Below are 24,105 nucleotides of genomic sequence, written 5' to 3'. Positions count from 1 at the left end.
CTAGATATATAATGGAAAAAAGTGAACTTCCGGTTTGCCTGCATGGAAGAACTGTGCTCATAAGGCACAGTCTCCCCAACTAGAGCCAAAACTGGTCTTATGATTTTGGGAAGACTGGCACTCAAATATTTGTGGGCTTTTAGTGTCTACCTTGGACTAATTCACTGGCAAGTGTTAGGGTTACATTTTAACATGCTGTACCCAATGCAAAAAGTATCCACAAAACAGAAAAAAATTAGGCTGATAAAAATAACATTCATTAAAAAGATATTATCATCAAGGAACAATATCATTTCAACAATATAGCATTAGCCTCTATAAAACAAAAACGGTCAGAAAGATAAAGAGAATTAGAAGAAACTATTATCAGCCTGGAAAATTTTAAAACACACTTTTCCAAGAAACTGGCAGATAAAACAGACCAAAAATAAGTAAGCACTTGGAAGATTAGAATAAAACAATCCACAAAGTTGAACATACAGAATGCCCACTTAGGCATACAGGATAAACTTATGCAGATGGGTAAACATTACTAATGTGTCTGATATGTTTTTCTTCAACCTGCAGACATCTTTTTGGGTAAAGCAACTCTAAATACAAAGCAATGTGTCAAAAATTTAACTTGAAAGAAAAAATAAATATATGATTTCACCCGTATTTCCACACTTTTTTTGACTTTTGGAATAAATCTGATTTTTTTTGAAATGACCAGCTGAAGTAAACAAACCTTTGTTTATCCAATTAGCAAAAGAGAGAAAAGATTTGGATAAGCAATATTAAAAATATGAAAGACCACAAAGGTACAGATGTGGAAGGAATTTTTAAAAATTGAAGAAGAATATTAAGTACAAGCTTAAAAAGAAAGCTTTGGTAAAATAAATGAGATTCATACTTTTCTAGGAGATTAAAAAATGATTTTAAAAGTTCAAAAAGAGTTAGAAACTTGAATAATTCAGTAACTATGGAAGAACTATGGAAGTGGAAAATAAGATCTTTCTCCACCAAGACACTTTTTTACTTGATTGTACAAGTGAGTTTTTCAAATATTCATGGAAGAAGTATCATATTTAACTTTATAGAGCATAGAAAAACATGGAATTTTTGAACTTTGTTATACAGGCTGGAATATTTCTGCTAAGAATATTAGACAAATGTGTACACATGCATGCATGTACACACCTATTAACCAATCTCTGATATGAAAATAGGCACAGAGATAGTAAATATAAAATAACTGCATAATGTTATACATTAAGGATATATATCATGACCAAGAAGAGGTTACATAAAATGCAAATGTGTTTTAATATTTAGAAAATATATTAATATGATATACTATATTAAAGAAAGAAAATCATAAATTATCTAAACAGAGAAAGGCATTTTGATAAAATTCAAGCTCTACCTTGATTTAACAACAACAACAACAAAAATACATCTTCTATAAAAGTAGTAATAGAATGAGATTTCCCTAACTCAATAAAAGGCATTTATTAGAAATCATTGTGAAATATTATATGTAATGATAACTACTTAAGAGATTTTATTTAAAAGGAAGAACAGGAAAAGGACGCTATTGCTGATATTTTTCAATATTATTTTCAAGATCCTAGCAAATGATAGAAAAGAAAAGAACTAAGAGTTATCAACATAGGGAAGGAAGATGTAAAACTGTCATTATTTGCTGTAAAAAAAGAAACCAATGAGCCAATGGCACTAACAAGATCCTGTAAGATGATAGAAGACAAACTTACAAAAACAAATATTCAAGCAATCATAATAAATATACAAACAATAATCAAATAGAAAATGTAACCGAAAAAAGCTCACAGCCACAATGGAACAAGAGCATAAAACATATAGAAATAAACTTAAGAAATGTTTAGAATCTCTATAAAGAAAATAGCAAAACTTTATTTTCCAGAATAAACGGGAAGATGTGATTTTTCTCAGATGTGAAAACTCAATATTGGTTAAGATCAGTTCTCCTTAACCTAATCTATACATACAATCTGATCCCAATTAAAATCCTAACTGCATTTTTTTTAAAATGTCATTTGACAATACAACCTCTTGCTTATTAACTAAGGTAATAGATAAGTCCCCAAACCTTATGACTATCCTTCATAATAGAGGGTTCATTTCTCACTAACCTTACATGTCAGTGCAAGACTTCCTGGTCAGGCTGACTTCCATAAGATCATTCTGAAAGCCAGGCATCTTCCATTCTGAGGCTCTGGCATCTTCTTAGGTCTTTAGATAGGGACAATGACTATGAAGAAGACAAACCTGCTTTTGCATCACTTTGACCCAAAAGTGACATATATTGTGTTTGCTCACATACCGTTGGCAAGAACTAGTCAGGTGGCTCTAGCTGGATGTAAGCGGCACTGAGAAATATAGTCCCCAGCTAGGCAGCTGCTTTCTGGCGACAATACTACATCTGATAAGAGAAGCATTAATTTTGGGTGGTCAGCTGACTATTTCTGCCAGAATCTGCGACAGGCATAAATTTTTAATTGAACACAAAGTTAACAGATATTCAAATATAGTACAGTGGAATAATTAAAGCATGTTGTATCATCAGAGAAAAATGAGTGTATCAATAGAAAAAAATAGTAGACTAAGCTATTTATATTTGGTAATCTAATAACAATGACATTTCAAATAAGTTGGGAATGAATACATTGCTCAGTAAATGGCAATGAAACAATTGGCTACACATCTGGACAAAAATAAAGTTAGATTTATGCTTTATTTCATACCCCAAAATTTGTTATTAAACACCCAAACATGAAACACAAAATAGTACCATAATATAGTAGAATATTTTCATAAGCATTTTCAACCTGCCCAACACACACACACAGGCACACAAATACACACACACACACACACACACACACAAAACACTAGGGATAGGTCACTGATATATATTATGATGGGACTATAAATTGGTACATTTTAGAAGGAAAATTCAGAAGTATCTGAAATGTACTTTAAAATATTTATCCCTTTTGATTCAGCCATTTTTTTTTCCTGGGCATTTACTCTTCAGAAATATGTAAGTTAAGGCACAAAGATTGGATTTTTTTTCTATTTGGATATATTCATGAGCGATGCAATTCAGTGCAAATTCACTACAATGGTATATTGCATTGTGGTGAAGTCAGGGCCTTCAGTGCATCTATCACTGGAACAATGCACGTTGTACCCATCAAGCAACTTCCTACCATCCAACCCCCCTCTAACTCCCCTCCCCTCTGAGTCTCCATTGCCTATCATTCCACACTCTGCTTCCATGTGTGCACATTATTTAGCTCCCACTTATAAGTGATAACTTGCTGTATTTGTCTTTCTTTGAGTTGTTTGACTTAAGATAATGGCCTCTAGTTTCATCAGTGTTGCTGCAAAAGTCATGATTTCATTCTTTTTGTGGTTGAATAGTATTCCACTGTGTATATATACCACATTGCTTTATCCAATCCTCCACTGATGGACACTTAGGTTTATTTCATATCTTTGCTATTGTGAGTAGTACTGCAATAAACATATGAGTGCAGGTATCTTTGTAATATTAATATATTGATTTCTTTTCCTTTGGATAGATACCTAGTAGTGGGATTGCTGGATTGTACAGTAGTTGTATTTTTAGTTCTTTGGAAAATTTCCATATTGTTTTCCATATAGGTTGCACTAATTTACATTCCCACCGACAGTAAGAGTTCCTTTTTCTTCACATCCTTGCTAACATCTGTTATTTTTTTGTTCTTTTAGTGATATAATAGCCATTCTGATTGATATAAGATGATAGCTCATTGTGGTTTTAATTTGCATTTCTCTGATGATCAGTGATGTTGAACATTTGTTCATATACTTATTGGCCATTTGTTTGCCTTCTTTTGAAAAATGTCTATTTACGTCCTTAGACCACTTTTTAATGGGGTTATTTGCATCTTTTTGTTGGGTGGTTTGAGTTCCTTGTAAATTTTGGGTATTAGTCCCCTGTCAGATGTATAGTTTGCAAATACTTTCTTCCATTCTGTAGGATATCTGTTTACTCTGTTGATTATTTCTTTTGCTGTGCAGAAGCTTTGCACTTTAATTATATCCCATTTTTCTATTTTTGGTTGTGCTGCCTGTGCTTTTGAGTTCTTTGTCTAGACAAATATCCAGAAGAGTTTTTGTTAGGTTTTCTTCTAGTATTTTTATAGTTTTATGTCTTACATTCAATTCTTTAATTCCTCTTGAGTTGATTTTTGTACATGATGACAGATAGATGTCCCGTTTCATTCTTCTGCATATGGCATTCCAATTTTCCCAGCATCATTTATTGAAAAGAGTATCCTTTCCTCAGTGCAAGTTCTCATTGACTTTGTGAAATATCAGTTGGCTGTAAGTATGTGGTTTTATTTCTGGGTTCTTTATTCTGTTCCATTGATCTCCATGTCTATTTTCATGCCAGTACCATGCTGTTTTGGTTACTATAGCCTCATAGTATAATTCTAAGTCAGGCAATGTGATGCCTCCACCTTTGTTCTTTTGCTCAAGATTGCTTTGGATATTTGGCCTCTTTTTTAGTTCCATATGAACTTTGGACTTATTTTATCTAATTGTGTGAAAAATGACATTGGTATTTTGATAGGGGTTATGCTGAACCTGTAGATTGCTTTGGGCAGAATGGTCATTTTTGCAATATTCATTCTTCTGATCCATGAGTATGGGATGTTTTTCCATTTGTTTGTGTCATCTACAACATCTTTCATCAGCATTTTGTAGTTTTCCTTGCAGAGATCTTCCATCTCCTTGGTTAACTATATTCCTAGGTATTTAATTTTTCAGGTAGCTATTGTAAATGAGATTGTCTTCTTGATGTGGGTCTTAGCTAGATCATCATTGATGTATAGAAATGCTACTGATTTCCATACACTGTTTTTTTAATCCTGAAACTTTATTGAATTTATTTATCATATCTAAGAGGTTTTTATGCAGTTTTTACAGTTTTCTATATGTACGATCATATCATCAGTGAACAGAGATAATTTGACTTCCTCTTTTCCAGTTTGGATGCTTTTGTTCCTTGCCTGATTACCCTGGCAAGTACTTCCAGTACTGTATCAAATATGAGTGATAACAGTGGGCGTTTTTGTTTGTTCTTCTTCTTAGGAGGAATGCTTTCAAATTTTCCCTGTTAAGTATGATGTTGGCTGTGTGTTTGTCATATATGGCCTTTATTATTTTGAGGTATATTACTACTATGCCTAATTTGTTGAGGATTTTTATCATGAAGGGATGCTGAGTTTTATCAAATGTTTTTTCTGCATCTATTGAGATGATCATATGGTTTTTTCCTTAATTCTATTGTGTGATGAATCACATTTATTGATTTGCATGTGTCAAAATATCCTTGCATCCCTGGTATAAAACCTATTTGATCATGGTATATTATCTTTTTGGTGTGCTGTGCTGATTTGCTAGTATTTTGTTGAGAATTTTGGGGTCTATGTTTATTAGGTAAGTTGGTCTGTAGTTTTATTTTTTGTGTTGTGCCCCTGTCTTATTTTGGTATAGGGTGATACTGGCCTTATAGAATGAGTTAGGGACAATTTCCTCCTTCTGATTTTTTTGGAATAGTTTTAGGAGAATTGGTATTCATTCTTCTTTGTATATTTGGTAGATATGGTTGTGAATCCATCTGGCCCTGGGGTTTTTCTTTGGTTGAGATTTTTTTTTATTCCTGATTCAATCTTGCTACTTATTATTGATCTGTTCAGGAGTTCTATTTCTTCCTGGTTCAATCTTGGGGAGGTTGTATGTTTCTGGGAATTTATCCATTTTCTCTAGGTTTTCTATTTTGTTAGTGTATAGTTGCTCATAATAGTCTCTGATGAGCTTTTGTATTTCTGTGGTATCAGTTATAATGTCTTTTTCTTTTCTGATTTTGTTTATTTGTATCTTCTGTCTTATTTTCTTGCTTAGTCTGGCTAGTGGTTTATCAATTTGGTTTGTCTTTTTGAAGAAGCAACTTTTTGTCTTGTTGATCTATTGTATGGGGGGGTCTCTATTTTATTTAGTTCTGCTCTGATCTTTGTTTTCTTTTATTGTGCTAATTTTGGGTTTCATTTGTTCTTATATTTCTAGTTCCTTGAGGTGCAATGTTAGGTGGCTAAGTTGTGATCTTTCTACTTTTTTGATGTAGGCATTTAATGCTATAAAATTTCCTGTTAACAGTGCTTTTTCTGTATTACACAGGACTTGGTATGTTGTGTTTTCATTTTCATCCATTTCAAAATTTTTTAATTTACTTCTTAATTTCTATGATGATCCAGTGATCATTCAGGAGCATGTTGTTTGATTTCCATGTATTTGAATAGTTTCCAAAGTTCCTCTTCTTATTGACTTCTAGCTTTATTCCTCTATAGTCTGAGAAGGTACTTGATAAGATTTTAATTTTTAAAATTTTGTTAAGTCTTGTTTTGTGGCCTAAAATGTGGTCTATCTTATAGAACATTCCATGTGCTGATGAAAAGAATGTATATTCTGTAGTTGTTGGGTAAAAGATTCTGAAAATGTCTCCTGAGTTCATTTGGTCTAAAGCTTAATTTGTTTCTTTGTTGATTTTCTGCCTCAATGATCTGTCCAGTGCTGTGAGGGGTGTTAAAGTCCCCCATTATTATTGTATTGCTGTCTATCTCTTTTTTTAGGTCTAGTAATATTTGTGAATCTAGGTCAGGGGTCCTCAAACTTTTTTAACAGTGGGCCAGTTCACTGTCCCTCAGACCATTGGAGAGTGCACACTGTGGGCCCAGGATGAGTCGGCTGCTAAGCAGGACAGGCAGCGATGGCAAAAACACCTGGAGGGCTGGATAAATGTACTAGGCAGCCTGCACGTGGCCTGCGGGCCATAGTTTGAGGACGCCTGATCTAGGTGCTCCAAAGTTGGGTGCATATATATTTAGGATTGTTGTAGTCTCTTGCTAAGTTGATCCATTTCTTATTATATAATGACCTCCTTTGTCTATTTTTTACTGGTTTGATTTAAAGTCTGTTTTTTTTTTTTTTTTTTCAGAGTCTCACTTTATTACCCAGGCTAGAGTGAGTGCCATGATGTCAGCCTAGCTCACAGCAACCTCAAACTCCTGGGCTCAAGCAATCCTCCTGCCTAAGCCTCCCGAGTAGCTGAGACTACAGGCATGCACCACTATGCCCGGCTAATTTTTTCTATATATATTAGTTGGTCAATTAATTTCTTTCTATTTATAGTAGAGGCGTAGTCTCACTCTTGTTCAGGCTGGTTTTGAACTCCTGACCTTGAGCAATCCGCCCACCTCAGCCTCCCAGAGTGCTAGGGTTACAGGCGTGAGCCACCATGCCTGGCCTAAAGTCTGGTTTATTTGAGATAAGTACAGCTAATCCTGCTTGTTTTCCTTTATGTTTGTGTGGAATATCTTTTTTCACTCCTTTACTTTTAGTCTATGTGTGTCCTTAAGAGTAAAGCGAGTTTCTTGTAAGCAGCATATTTGATAATTGGATCATTTTAAAAAAATCCATTTGCTGATCTGTATCTTTTGAGTGGTACATTTAACTCACTTGTGTTCAAGGTTAATATTGATATGTGAAGTTTGTTTTTGTCATATTGTTGTTTTTGAGTTGTTTTAGGAATTCTTTATTTCTTCCTTTTCCTCTTTTTGGTTTGATGAAATTTTGTCATGATGCTATTTGATTCCACTCTCTTCCTCCTTTGTATGATTGTTTTATAAGACATATGAATTCTGCATTTTCATGTGTTTTCATGATGGTGACTTTTTGTTTCCACATTTAAGTCCCTTTGGAGCATTTACTGTAGGACTGGTCTAGTGGTGATGAATTCCCTCAGTGTTTGCTTGCCTGATAAATACTTTATTTCCCCTTCATTTATGAAGCTTATTCTGGAAGGATATAAAAGTCTTGGCTGACAGTTTTTTTCTTTCAGCACCTTGAAAATGTCATCCCATTCTCTTCTGGCCTGTAAGGTTTCCGCTGAGAAGTTAGCTGTTAGTATAATGGTGTTTCCTTTATAGGCGACTAGAAGCCTTTCTCTTACTAATTTTAAAATTCTTTCTTTCACTTTCACTTTAGACATTCTGAATACAATATGCATGGTGAAGTACTTTTTGCAATATATTTGCCTGGGGATTGCTGGGCCTCCAGTATCTTGATGTCTCTTACTAGACTTGGGAAATTTTCATCAATAATTCCTCTCTTACTAGACTTGGGAAATTTTCATCAATAATTCCTTTAATAGATTTTCTAAACATTTTGATCTCCCTTTCCCCTTGGGAATACTGATAGTTTATAAGTTCAGTCACTTTATATAGTCCCAGATGCCTCTTCATTCTTTTTATTCTTTTTTTTTCTTTCTTATTTTAGTCTGACTAGATTATTTCAAAAGACATGTGTTTGAGTTTAGAGATTCTTCTGCTTGGTCTAGTCTATTCTAGAAGCTTTCAAATGTATTTTGTATTTCCTTCAGTGAATTTTTCAATTCCAGAATTTCTGCTTTTTTTTTTTTTTTTTTTTTTTAAATATCAATCTCCTGGTAAATTTCTCATTCATATCCTGAATTAATTTTCTGATTTCTTTGTATTGGTTTTCAGATTTCTCTTGCATTTCATTGAGATTCTTTAAAATCAATATTTTGAATTCTTTATCTGGCATTTCAAGGATTTCTTTTTGATTGGGATCTCTTGCTGGGTAATTGTTGTGGTCCTTTGGTGGTGCCACATTTCCTTGCTTTTTCATGTTTCCTATGTCCTTCTGTTCATGTCTGCATAGCTGGTGTAGCAGTAACATTTTCCAATTTTTTGAAATTGCTTCCATTGGGAGAATTTTTTCCTGAAGATGTATATATGTTGTTGATTGAATAGGACATTTTTGCTTTGATTTTGGGTGCCTGTGGTAGTGTGATGTTTTTATTATTTCTTTGGAAGTACACAGAGTCAGTGGTATTTGTGATTTCCTCAGTGGCTTAGGTCACAGTTATTACTTGAGGCTGTGGCAAAATTTTGCTGGGGACTTGTATGCCAACTGAGCCAGTCTTCAAGCCCTGGTGGTGGCATAAGTGGGGTAAATGTGAGGTTTTTTTTTTTTATGTACAAAAGAAGTTTATTTGGTTCACAACTATGGTGCAAAGTTCAAGACTGGGCAGCTGTATCTGGGGAGGGTCTCATACTGCTTCAATTTATGGCAGAAAGTGGAAGGGGAGTATGCAGGGATGGTGAGAGAGGAAGTGAAAGAGAGAAACCAAGGAAGCCAGACTCTTCAACCCAATTTTGGGGGAACTCACTCTTTCCACAGGGCATTAATCTATTAATGAGGGACCCACCCACATTACCCAAACTCCTCCTACTAGGCACTGCCTCCCAACACTGCACATTGGGGATCAAATTTCAACATGAGTTTTGGCAAAAATAAACCACATCCTAACCATGGCATGGAGTTAAGGGTGGGACAGGCTGACAGAGAGCTGTACTATAGCATCTCTGGTTGAAGCACCAGTAGTGCTGGTCACTAACCCATCCCTGCAGGCCTGGGCTGCTGCCTACACAGCACCCACGGTCTCTTGGTCCCTTCCAGATTCTGGGGATCTAGCTCTGGGCATGGGCCCTGCTGTAAATATGGATGATATAGAATACACACACAAGCTGCTGGCTCTCCAGAGCTTGTTGGCCTAGGTAAGTGACGTGGCAAAGGCCCCCATAAAGAGTCTGCACCCTTGGCTAGCTCCAGCTATGCTGCCCACCCATATGTGTCACCTGGGCAAACCAGCTGCACAGTACCCAAAACAGAGAAAAACTTGCTTCTTGCTCCTCCAAGACCCTAGGTGCAGCAGAGCCCAGGGCCTTCCTGACTACTTTCAGCTATGGTGCAGGTGCCAGCCTGCCAAAGAGTGAGAAACAATTTTTGGAAGAGTCAGCAGTAAGTGGTTGCTGAATAGCATGAAGCATCCCAAAGACGTGGTGGGTATGTGGTTACTTCCTTTTCTAGAACTACAACTAGTACCCTGGCCCCCAATTAAGGGGCTGGGGCCTGGTGGAATCAAAATAACACAGTGTCACACCACCTGAACAGTTCCTACTAATACAGGCCCTGTCTGGCCTCTCAGAGGGAGGAGCTGCAGCTGTTACAGGAACCTGGAGCTTCCAAACCAGATTAAGTTTCTCTTGCAGCAATAGGGACTTTTCGTACCTGACTGCAGAAATACAGCTTCGTTCTAACCATTCTTCATATCCTGAGGTCTAGTAAAGTGGCTAGAAGAGGCAAAAGTCCTAATACGTAGTGAACAGCCCTTCACAAGAAGGGCTGGCTTCCCCTTCTTTGCTGTCTGACCCTCTGTACAGTCTCTAGTCTTAGGGAAGCAGGCTTGAAGGGGCAGGCCTCTGGCTAGCCACCCTCCGTTCTGCGAATGGAGGACAGATTCTTGAAGCAAAGGTGAATCTTGGAGCAAGTCCTGAAATCACTGTCCTCACCTCCCTGTGGCAATGAGAGGCCATGAGCTGTGACTGTGAGTCCAGGAGGTCACTGCCCCAGCCGCCAGGACCACATGTCCGGCCATCTGGGGACAGAATAGTTAGCAGGATGCTCCAGTCTTACCCCTTGTCCTGCTTAAGATAAAAGCATTGGATCTGAAATTGCCTCGGGACAAAACTCTGGAAGGCCCAAACCCGGGGAAACCGCTCCCTCAGGTCTCCTCCAAACACAACCACAGGAACGGCGGGCACCGTATCTGTCCTTGACGGCTCGCAATTTGCTTCCCAAGCCAATTTCTCGTTAGTTTCTCCCCACAAACCGCAGCCACGAGCTCCACAGCCCGAGGCACCTACAGGTGCTGGGAGAAGACCCGCATTCTGGGAGGCGAGGCGCATTCTGGGAAGGCGAGGTGCATTCTGGGAACGAGGCGCATTCTGGGAACGAGGCGCATTCTGGGAAGGTGAGACGCATTCTTGGAGCGGTGCTGCATGTTGGGACCTGTAGTCTGCGGTGCGACCTAGGCTGAGGCACTCTGCCACATTCTGGTAGCTCCAAGAACCTGCAAGTTCAAGTGAGCCAGACTCCCCGGCCTGAGCCAAACTATCCTGAGAACAAAATGCCTTCTGGCCCTCCAGGTAGGAGCGGTGGCTGGTCCTGCTGGCTCCGGATGGAGAAAAAACTCTGAATGTGACTATTTTTAGGCTCCAGAGCAGCTTATGTTTGCATCAGTGTTAGTGGGTCCTAGAGTACCAATTCTTGGGCCTCCAGGTGGCTTGCTCAGAAGCAAGTGATGGAAGCCATGGGTTGGGCATGTGGGCAGGTTCTCAGGCCCCTGGGCAGCTAGTGTAATGTGGATAATGGCAGTAGTGGTGGTGGAGCAACCCACTGAGTCCCAAACGGTCCATTTTGGTGTTGCTGGTAGCTGCCATGGGTGGGGCGGACTAGTCTCCGGTCCCATAGCTGCCCGTAGTAGGGTAGTGGGAATGGTCCTAAGTGTACTTAGGAGAGCTTGGATTGCTCTGTCCCACCCCGACTGTGTGGTGCCTACAGCCATGTTGCCTTGAGCCCTTCAGCCCAAGGGCAGGGCATTGCCCAGCATTAAACTCTCAGAATGGCTGTGGGCCCAGCCCAGGTATGCACGGGCAAGAAGCCTTGGGGAGTGTAGTCCACTCATGTCTCAGTTTCACTGCAGCCCCTGGCACGGTAGTGGATATTGTCCTAGCTATGCATGAGGGAGCCTGGTTTCCCAGTCTCTCCTTGTACAGGTGGTGGCTGTGGCCACATTAGCCTGAATTCAGCACGATCGTGGGGTATAGCCCAACATTAAACTCTCAAAATGTCCTCGGCTGGGCAAGTTGCCCTGAACCCTCTCCTTACTTACTTTTGGTTCAGTTCTCTGGTGAACCCTAGCATTCTCTCCTATATACTCTGTTCAAAACATTACTTACTTACTATTCTGGTTTCTCTCCACGGAGGAGGCACATACGACCTGCGTCTAGTTTACCATCTTAATCCTAGATGTTTTTCAAGATTGGAATTTTGTGGCACTGAAATGTACAGTAACTTGCAGAAGGTAACATAGCTAGTAGTGGCAGAGCTGGGATATGAATCAAGGTGGTATTGCTTAAAGCTCATGCTCTCAAGCTTTGTGCTATACTTACTTTGTGTATAATATGATAAGATTTTTGGTTTTTAAAAATGTATTTGTGTAAATTTGTAATGCTTATTTTAAGAAGTGTGAAAAGATACCCTAAAATATAGTGGTGACCCCACCTAGTGGTAGTAGGTAGTAGTAGTCTTTCACTTTTTGTTTCTGTATGATTTGAACTTTTTCAAAAAACATATATGGCTTGCAATATAATAAAATATTAAAGTATAACAAAATTTATAAATTTGATGACATATGTTAAAGTGTTCCAATGCTACAGTACAACCATTAAGATTTAGTACACGGCAAAGCATCTTATTTATGGCAAATATTTGATAAAAACTTATATTAATGAATGGCTGATCTCTTCAAATCTCTTCAGACTCTGGTCTATGGATTGCAATCTATGTCTAATTGGTCCCCAGGCTGTTTTAGTGCTCTCATTTAACAAATATTAGTTAAATTTATGTGTATGTATACCCATTAAAACTAAACATTCTTGTTATTTCTTGCCATAGTGTTTCCTCCTTTCTTTTTGTCATAATCCTAAACTTTTGCCTGAAAATTTCTTTATGGCATTGCCTTAGAAAACTCAAAGTCTCTTAAAATCCATCTCATCAATAGAAGTTATCAGTTCATGTTAGGAATAAATATTTTTAGTGGCATATTATGATTTTCATTCTAATGAAGTGAACCTAATAATACAAAACTAATCTACATATCATCTTTGAGATCCAAGTTGTAAGATATTATTACTGAATTTTAGAGCTTATATGTTTTCCCTTGCTTTGGGAAATTGGTTTCAACTGGTTGAAATCCAATGGATACTGTTTCTTTGTGTTTGGAGAAAATCGTATTTGAAAGACAAGAACTTTGCTTCCCAAGTTCATCTTTCCCATTTGAGAGAAATCTGGAGCCTCTGGAACATACTGTGACAATCCAGTGCACTTAGCAACTGAAGGAGCGTGGGTTGTGAGTGTGCGGAGACTGGTGACATCAAGAAATCAATTTGCAAAGAGGTGGTTTGAAATTTGCAGGCTTTCTTTTCAAGGTGTTATGAAGAGGTGTTGAAGCCATGAAGTGATGAGAAAATGACATGCATTTCACTGCTCGTATAATATTCTGTAATTCAAATTTCCTTGCTCTCTGCATATGGCTTCTGTTCTATTTTTTCTTATATTTCAAGAGTAACATCATGCTGATAGACATTAGTACAAGAGAGAAACCCTCTGTCTACAGTGTTTGTGATAATCATAACCCTTTTGAAAGCTCTTCCTTCTTTCAGGACTATTCACTATAAAGGGATGGACATCATAAGATTCTCAGAGATTTGAAAGAAAGATACTTTCTCTTCAGAGGTTAAGGTAGAAAAAATACACCTATGTTGTAATATTAGATGTCTCCAGAGGATAGAAGAAAAAAATCTGGAAATTTATTCTAGACCATAATGAAGAGTGTACAAATGAGATACCAATATTTCTGAAGAAGGAAAGGAAATAAGAGTTAACATGTCCAAAAATGAATCAGCTGGGCACAGTGGCTCCCACCTGTAATCCCAGTGCCTTGGGTGGTTAAGGAGGGAGGATCTCTTGAGGCCAGGAGTTCAAGACCAACCTGAGCAACATAGTGAGAACTCATCTCCAAAAAGAAATGAAAAAATAAAAAAGAGAAAAAGTATTAATAGTACATGTCAGACATTGTTTTAAGCATTTGGGATACAGCAGTTAACACACATTCACACACACACACACATACACGTACACAATCCCTGGCCTCACTATCAAGTTCTATCAGTTCCTCACTGTTTCCGACTTCACATCCAGAGAGTTGAAAGAAATTTATATGTGGTGAGGAACTAGAATAAAAGAATCAGGTACTTATGTTGACAGGGAACCTGGTGATTTTAGCATGGCACTCATGATTCTGTGAAGAGGATTTGTTATTGAGATGAGAATTAAAAATGTGCTAAAGTGGATAAATAGAAATGGAAGATTTCTCTGTGAGTTTACAAAGTCCCCCAAACAAATCTTTTGAAAGAGTGAAATTGTCACCTTAACAATTGATTTTTTATATTTTTATTTTTTAAAAAAACAATAACTTTCACTGTGTAACAATAACAATCACTGCTGTGATTGTTCTTACTCAAATATTTTGTAAACAAATAATAAAAACTAACATGTATTGAACATGTACTTTGGGTTAGGCACTGTTGTAAGCATTTTGCATATATCATTCACTTAATTCTCACAACAAATATATGTACTATGTTTAAATTTATGTCCATGTACCAGTCAGGTCTTATTTACACTTCATTGATTCCTGCTCTTGTATTTATTATTTCTTTGCTTCTGCTTGCTTTGGGTCTATTTTGCTCTTCTTTTTCTAGTTTTTTGAGATGGTAATTTGTATTATTGATTTGAGACTGTTCTTCTTTTCTATTAGAAGCACTTAATGCTATAAATTTAAGTATCAACACTACTTGCCTGGGTCCCACAGTTTTGATATGTTGTATTTTTACTTCCAATGCATATTTCATTTCATTTGCCACCAAATATTTTATTTCATTTGCTATTTCAGCTTTGACTGAGGCATTATTTAGCAGTGTGTTGTGTGGTTTCTAAGTGTGTGGAGATTTTTCTGTTATTTTTCTGCTATTTATTTCTAGTCCATTTTGGTCAGAGGACACACTCAGAATGAATTTAATTTTTCAAAATTTGTTGATATTTGTCTTATGGCTCAATATAAAATATATTTTGGTATATGTGTGTGACTACTTGAAAAGAATGCTGTATTTTATAAATATAAATTAGAATTTTTTGCTTCATGGTGTTGAGTTCTATAACTTGATGACTTTTCTCTCCAGTTGGTTTACCAGTTGTTGAGAGAGGGGTGTTGAAGTGTCCAGCTATAATTGTGGATTTGTCTATTTTTCTTTCTAGTTCTATCAGTTTTTCCATCATATCTTTTACAGTTCTGTTGTTTTGTGCCAATACCTTTAGAATTATTATTTTTTCCTGGTGGATTTTATCATTATGTAATGTCCTTCTCTTCCCTCTCTGTCCCTGCTAATTTTCTTTGCTCTGATGTCTATCTTACATTAATATAGCCACTTGTGCTTTCTTTTGATTAAATATTGCATGACATGGTTTTCATCCTTTTATTTTCAATCTGCCAATATCATTATATTTGAAGTGAATTTCTTATAGATAACATGAAATTAGGTCCTGGTTTTGGTTTTTTGTTTTAAGCCACTCTGCAAGTCTTAAGTCTATTATTTTTATTTTTTGCTTTTGGCTTGTTTTCTTTGTTATTTTATATCTGTTTCCCTACCTGCTTTTCTGTGGGTTATGTGAACATTTTTTAGAATTCCACTTTGATTTAACTAGAATGTTTTAGTGTATCTCATTGTATAGATTTTTTAGTGGTTGCTCTAGGTATTATATATGCATAACTTATCATAGTCTACTTGTGTCAATGTTTTACAAGTTCAAGTAAAATGTAGAAACCTTACCTTTATTTGTCTTTACCTTTTCCATTTATAATATAATTGCCTTAAATATTTCCTCTCTCTATATAAAGACCTCATCAGACAGTGTTACCATTTTTGCTTCACCTATCAAACATAATTTAGAAAACTCAAGAGAAGGAACATATATTGTATGTACCAATATTTTTGATCTTTTTATTACTTTTTCTTCCTTATAGTCTAAGATTTCTTCTTTTATCATTATCTTTCTGCTTAGAGAACTTCTTTTAGCCATTATTTTAGCACATGTTTCCTGTTGACCAATTCTTAGTTTTTCTTCATCTGAGAATGTCTTAATTTCTTCTTTATTCCTGAAGGATATTTTCACTGGATATAGAATTTCAGGTTGGCAGTTATTTTTCTTTTCCAGAGCTTGGAAAATGTGCTACTTCCTTATGGCATTCACACTCTTCAAATTGTTTTTCTCATATTGATAAGGTGTTATTTCACTCTGGCTACTTTCAAGATTTTTTTCCTTTGTTTTCAGTTTTTAGAAGTTTGATTACGATGTGTCTTGGTGTAGATTTCTTTGGTTTTATCCTGTTTGGATAAACCAGATTCATCAGCTTTCTGAATACGTAGGTTTGTATCTTTTGCCAAATTTGGAAAATTTTCAGCCAATATTGCCTCAAGTACTTTTTAGCACTCTCTCTTTCTCATCTCCTTTTGGTACTTGGAGGACACAAATGGTAGATCTTCTGTTATAGTTCTGCATGTTTCAAAGACTTTGTTGATTTGTTTTTTCAGTCTACTTTCTCTCTGATGTTCCAATTGGGTAATTTCTTTTGTTTTGTCTTCAAGTTCATTAGTTCTTTCCTCTTTCTTCTCCATTTTACTGTTAAAACCATCCAATGAGTTTTTAAATTTCATTTATTGCATTTTTCAGTTCTAAAATTTCTATCTTCTTTATATCTTCTATTTCTTTGATGAGACTTCCTATATTTTGATTTAAGTGTGAATATAATTGCTCTTTCCTCTCTCCTCTTTTCTCCCCATTTTACTGTTAAACCCATCCAGTAAATTTTAAAATTTCACTTAATTGCATTTTTTAGTTCTAAAATTTCCATTCTTCTTTATATCTTCTATTTCTTTGATGAGACTTCCTATCTTTTGATTTGTTTTAAGTGTGAATATAATTGCTCATTGAACCATTTTTACGATGGCTGATGTAAAATTCTTCTCTGAGAACTTTAACATTTTTGTCATATTGGTGTCCATTAATTTTTTAAAAATTCAGGTTGAGATATTTTTGGTTCTTAGTATGATAAATGATTTTTTGATAAAACTTGGACATTTGGGCAAATATGCTGTGGGACTCTGGATATTATTTAAATCTCCTGTTCTAGCAGCTTCTTCTGCTCTGGAAGGAAAAGTGGGTGCTGCCTCATTGCTGCCAGGTAGGGGTGAAAGTCGGGTTCCCCAATTAGCCTCTATTGACACCCAGTAGGGGGAAGGGCTCTTCCTTACTGCTGGTTGGTCATGGGAGGTCAAGGTCCCCACCGGGCCTCTGTGGATACCACCATAACTGAGAGGAGCAGGAGTATAACTCATTACTGCTCCCACACACTGAGACCTGGGAGGGTGGCTTTGTTATTACCAGGTGGCGAGGAAAGTCCTGACCCTCTGCTAGGCCTCTGCTGATACCACCCTAGCCAGGAGGGGGAAGGTGCCTTATTACTCTCAAATGAGAATGAATGTCCTGATTTATAACTAGGCCTCTCTGCAGATGGGTGAGGAATCTTGTTACATCCTGGTGGGGGTGCAAAGTCTAGACTCCCCACTTAAACTTTACTGAAGCGGTTGAGAGTGGGGGTTCCAGTGTCTTCTGTGGTGTTTGGCTACAGTAGAATGATTCCTGCCTACAAGCTTATTGTTTTGCCAGGCTGCCCCTTTCCTGGTCCTTTGTCTAGAGAGAGAAGGCTTTCCTTGATTTATTTTTTTTCTTCTTCCTGCTCCCGTTGGAGTTTCTGGGTTGCCAGCTTCTCCAGCATCCCATCTGAAATATACAAGGCAAAACGAAAACTCACTGCCGTGTTGTTTTTTGGGTCCCACACTTACTTCCACCTTTCAGAGTCTTCTTGTGTTTGCTTAATAGATAATGTCCTAGATATTTAGCTGTTCTTAGTGGGAACAGCAGGGAAAAGTATGTCTACTCTAGCTTTCTGGGAGCAAAATCCTGCAATAAGTTATTTTAAATAGCAAAATAGGAATTTAATGCAGGTAATTTAGTTAAATGGGAGGGCTGTAAAGCCAAATAGGGGGAAAGTGAGGCAACTTAGACATTACTAACAGCAGGGAATCATGCTAGAGTGAAAAAGGGAACCTAAGAGCTGCTTATCCAAAGCTGGGGGGGGGGAAATATATATATATATATATATATATATATTTTTGGGGGGTGGGTAGAGACAGGGTCTTACTCAGGCTGGTCTTAAAGTCCTGGCCTCAAGTGATCCTCCCACCTCAGCCTCCCAAAATGCTAGGATTATAGGCATGAGCCACTGCGGGGCCTCCCCAGCTAGATGTAGTGGGACGGGAGCTGTAGAGCAGACCAGGCTGTTGGAGCTGCTACCTGAGGTGCTCTGGGGCAAGAGACAAGCACCCTAGATTCTCTCTTCCTTTCACTATCAAATTTCTTACTAGTGTATCTTATTGATCAAATAAAATTAGAAGCCAATTGGGAAGGAAAATATGAAATGAAGTTCCCTGGGACACAGAGCAGAGAAGGGGTAGGGAGGGAATAGATTTGAAAGCAAACGGACAAATGTCTAGCACTTCCTATTTCACTGATGAGTAAACTGAAGCACAGAGAGTTCAGCAACTCAGAGTCCCCAGGGCACAAGTGATGGTGATAGATTTGAACTCAGTCCATTCGTTCAGGGCCCATAAACCACATGCCTGCATTTCAGGCCACAGTGAGTCCCTGAGGAGATAAAAGTATTAGAACTTCTGGGTTTGGAGAATTTAGTGTCAATATTTATTTACCCTTTAAAAATGCAAGACACATGAATTAGGGATTAAAAACCAGAAGTTTGATATGATAGCTTGAAAATATTCAGGATAAAGAGGGAAAGTCTGAAGTCATGATGGTTGCATCAAACATGATATTGTCTCTGACACTTTTTGCTTTATTATTTGTTTGGTGCATATTCTGCTGCAGAATATGCACCAAAACAACCATTTCAGGTACTTCAATAGTCTTATTAATTTAATTCTTACAACACCCTGTGAGACAATTACGATTCTTATTATCTCCACTTTACAAATGAATAAACTGATGCACAAAGCAGTTAAGTGGATTTTCTGAGGTCACACAACTAATAAACAGGTGACTCAGTCAGGAACTGTGGCTTTAGAGGCCACATCCCTAACCACTCTTCTCTTCACCCTATGACTGTTTCCACAGTGACCTTGACAGTCAATTTGGTGACAGCATATGACAACAACGATGAGGGAATCAATGAACAGTAGCTGTCAGTCTTAACAGCACAAGATATGCATATATGTTTACTTATTATATCAGTTTAATGATTAAATTTAGGTGTCTCTTGTTTAAAAAAAGCCTGAGTAATCACTACTTGAAACTACTCCATAACACTTTAAAATAATCAGGCAAATTTAGGACAAAAAACAACTTTTTTGACGACTGAAAGGAGTGAAGTCTTGGCAAAGGGTACTACAATGATAATGAAAGCTGAACAGATAAAAGTTACTTGCATCTTTCTTCAAGGTCATTTCGCAAAGTGCAATGAAAGTCAAAGCTCACATAATAGAGAAAATTCGAAGAAGTCCTTGCACAGTAAAACTGAAAAGTAACTTTTTTTTTGATAATGCCATCAAATAAGCAGGAACTAGAGGAAATGACTAGCTGGGGGAAGAGAGTGGGAGAGAATGTTCTGAGGCTACTAAGGCTGAGATCACCTGAAAAAACTAACCCTTGAATACAGCTGTAGCTTGGAAGGCGTTAGTGTTGTGGGAGTGGTGGTGCTGGTGGTGGTAGGCAAAGTTGTCATGGGATATGAGCTAGATAGTGGCCTTCAAACTTTCTTGTTTACTTTGCCCCTAAAAAATTTCCAAAAATTCTGTATTTTATTGCATATTTCAAAATTAATATATACTAATAGCATGTTATGAATAGTGCGTTGACGATACATCTTACAATGGATAGGAAGGCTGCAATGTGACTTGATTAAAGAAATTATTCAATTGTTCCATCAGTGCCTCCTGGTAAGATTCAAGGTGCCTTTGTTTTGTTAAGAGTTAAGAGCAATGGTGAAAAGGAAGGAGAGAAGAGCACTTTGACTTCAGGGACCTTCGAAGTTAGATAACTACGTGGAAACTATAAAAACAGAGGCTCTGGAAATTGACTCTCTTAAAACCAGACATGCCCATACTTTTAGAAAGCCTTGGTGTATTTCCAGGGCTAGGAGGACCCCAAGTTGAAAACCAGGGGTCTAGGTCATTAGGGAGGGCTTTATATGTGGAACTATAGAATTTTAAAGGCAGTGGAGACCTATGGAACGTATCAAGTTGGCTGAGTTAACACGATTTGATTTGCATTTTAAAAGATCATTCTGGTCACTTTGAAGAATAGGTAGAAAAAGGCCAAACTGGAGGCAGAAAGAGTAGTTATAAGGCTTTTGCAGAATCCTTATTGAAAGACGAAGGCTCGAGTTAAGAGTGGGAGGATAGAGATGAAGAGGAAAACACAGCTTAGGGAAGTGTTGTCTAATAGAAATGTAATGCAAGGCAAAAATGTAAGCCACATGTGTAATTTTAAATCGTCTAGTAGCCACCTAAAAAAGGTAAAAAGAAATGAGTGAAATTCATTTTAATAATATATTTATTTAATCCAATATACCCCAAATATTGTCATTTCAAAATGTCATCGTTGTAAAAATATTTATTACAGACATATTTTGTATTTCTATAAAATCTGTTCTGCATTTTACACTTATAGCACATCTAAATTTGTACTAGCCACATTTTAAATTCTTAATATCCACATGTAGCTGTAGCTATATCAGGCGATGAAGGTCTAAAGACTATGAATGGAATTGGGAGAAGAGGACTCAAAGATATCACTGTTTCTTGTGTGGGTAACTGCAATGGTGATATTGAGTGGAAGGGGCAAGAGGGTGAGTTGAGGGCACTTTAGCCACTTCATAATTTCAGTCAGCTCCATCAAGCCAATTTAAATGACCATACAATTTAAATAAAAACTGTGTGCTTGCTTAGAAGGTGCAGCTTCAAATCTAGTATCTTAGCTCTCTTCCTTCTACCCTACTGCCACACCAGTCCTCTTCTAGTATGAAAATTCTGGAGCTTCCACTAATGTTATTTACTGAGAGAGAGAAAATGGAGAGGTGGAGAGAAAGACATGTGTTTAGTTTATATTTCGTCAAATTTGAGGTACTCTGGTAGATCGTACTGTTGTTCAAAATACTACCTGCTCCTCCCTGATGGGGAATTATACTTCCCATCCCTACTGAGAACAACTTTGGAAAATGAAACAGGAGTGCAAGGGAGGGGTGCCACTTTGGAGCTGAAGCTTTAAGATCCATAGTATTGGCCTGGCGCGGTGGCTCACGCCTGTAATCCTAGCACTCTGAGAGGCCGAGGCGGGAAGATTGCTCAAGGTCAGGAGTTCGAAACCAGCCTGAGCAAGAGCTAGACCCCGTCTCTACTAAAAATAGAAAGAAATTAATCGGACAACTAAAAATATATAGAAAAAAAAGTTAGTTGGGCAGGGTAGCGCATGCCTGGTGGGCGTGGGCGCAGGGTGGCGCAGTCCCAGCTACTTGGGAGGTTGAGGTAGAAGGATCGCTTGAGCCCAGGAGTTTGAGGTTGCTATGAGCTAGGCTGACGCCATGGCACTCTAGCCCAGGCAACAGAGTGAGACTCTGACGACAAAAAAAAAATCTATCGTATGGTTCCTTCACCATTTTCCCTTCTCTGCTTGAGACTGGCGATGTCCTAGATATGGTTGCTCCTTTGTCTTGGGCCCCAACATGAAGATAATGCATGGAGTAATCTCACTAATTCACGAATGTGAGAAAGGGATAAAACTTTGTTCTTTGTTAACCACTGCTAACAATTTATTGAGTATTCTTTTAGAACTTCTTAACACATTGATTCCCACTCTCATTTTTGATCTCTCTCTCTTCTTCCCTCTCATAAGATACACAAATATGTGTATAAATACAAATATTATAGTGTCATTTTGTGGTATTTTCTTTTAGATAAATGTTAGCATACTGTTTATATCATTTTGTAATTTTTTAATTAAAATGTCTTTAAAAATCTTTTCATGTCAAAACATAAAGATCTACTAAATTCTTTTAGGAGGAAGACTAGTATTGAATATTATAGATATAACCATAGTTTATACATTATTCTATTGACACATTTAGATCATTTTTAATGCTTTACAATTATAAGTATTTAATGTTAGCAATGAACATCTGCTCTATGTTCTGTATACATCTGTATATGTATATTTATGTATATGTGTGATTTCTAATACTGATTTCAAGAAATAAAATTCTGAGTCATAAGGTATATTAGAATATAGGTTTGGCTACTCCTACAAAGACTTCCAATATCAGTACTTTAAACAAGATGCAAGTTATTTTTCTCTCACATAATAATTTGGGTGTGAGTGGTCTGGGACTAGTATTGTGGCTTCATGGTATAAGGAATTCAGGCTCCTTCTATCTTGCTGCTCTGCCTGCCTTAGCATGTTGCCATCATTAGCATTCAAGAGGACTTTTGTATTGGACACACTTCATGCAATGCCTTAAGTTTCCTGTCTTCACTATCTGCTGGGCCCTCAACCACTCGTCACATTCCAGCAGCACTGTGGTGACTGCTTGCATGCTGGCCCGCTTGGTTACACCACCTGAGGCTACCGTCTACAGTTTCTGGCTCTTTTTACCACTTTCGAACTAGCATAAAATACTATATCGCAAGATTTGGCATCCCCAATAGCTGCCTAAGGGGCCGGGTGATCCAACCTGGAAGTACAGAGGTGAATCTTGATCAGGAGGAAGACAGCAGGTACATTTTCTCTCTACCCCTCCCTCTCATGGACAACTCTAAGATATGGTATATAGAAATCTGTATACCCTGTTGGGAGACATCTCATATGATGGAGCAACTGGCTGTGTTTCTTCTTGATGCATTGTATTCCCTTTCCATTTGTCCCTGTCCCACTTCCCTTTCCCATCATTCTCGCTTCATGGAAATTACACTACCAAATAAAGAATTAGTCTCTGCCTCAGACTCTATTTTATTAGGAAACCAGGTTAACATAATGAAAGTGAGGTATAAAAAGTGGACCCTCAGGATGGGATTTTAGAGTTGAACTGGCCATCTATCGGAAGGCAATAGGGACCCAATTGTCTTAGGGTAGTTAATTGACAATTTAGGGCATGCTCTGAGAGAGTGCCTCTGTTACAGCTCAGGACAACTGCAGGGTAGACTTTGCTGAAAACCAGGCCCCAGGATCTGATTATCCCAGCAATTCCAAGAGAAGACTAGAGGTGGGGGGATGCAGAGACCTGAAATGGAGACATTTAGGTAGACAATCTTAAGAACTTTGAGCTCCTAGATTTCTCAAGCCCTGCAGGCTGGCAGAAATAGCCCCAAACCACTTGCTAAAGGAAAATAGTTTCTACTTGCCTGGGGGAACAGGCAAAGACCTAATCTGAAGCAGGTGCCTTTCAAGATGTGGCTTGTTTTCCTCAAGATATGCCCCTAACACACTTCATTGCCTTCTGGCTGAAAAGCAAAGTCAGGTTTCAGCACAGCCTGAGCAGGAAATTAGAAGCTCTACTCTGAGAAGAAATAGCCCACATGCCAAGGGAATTGTAGGATCTGGCTAATAGGTAGTAGCTGAAACTAAGGGAACATGTGTAGGAGTGTATCTTGAATATGTTAGATTAGGGGGACAGAATACAAAGGTGGATAGAGTAGAATTCATTAATTTAGGAATACTCATCCATGGTTCAGGACTCCTAATAACTTAACAAGATGATTTCTTGAAGCATGGATCTGATAATGTTCTATATCAAATGAAGTGGAGATGGGAGAACTTCCTTGGTGTCATATTAATACCTTCTGAAGGATTTGCAAATATCTGTGCAAGCATCACAGACGTGAAAGATGCAGGGATGTTACCAGCCACAACTATGCACCACTAGTGAGGATTTTAGGTTTTAGAAACTTATATGTCCTGAATAGTGTTGCTGACCTCTTTCTTGTGTATGAAGACTACACTGACTTCCACTGGTATCCTGTAATATGTAAACCTGTTTAATTTGCCCAAGCAGTATTTTTATCTGGTCATTCCATCTATCTGAGCTGGCAATTGATATTTATCAATACAGAGCTTACATAGTCTGTTATGCATTACAAATATCTT

Source organism: Microcebus murinus, chromosome 10 (genome assembly GCF_040939455.1).
Source record: "Microcebus murinus isolate Inina chromosome 10, M.murinus_Inina_mat1.0, whole genome shotgun sequence".
Taxonomy (NCBI): Eukaryota; Metazoa; Chordata; class Mammalia; order Primates; family Cheirogaleidae; genus Microcebus; species Microcebus murinus.
The sequence above is the reverse complement of the archived record's forward strand: the minus strand, read 5'-3'. Positions refer to the sequence as shown.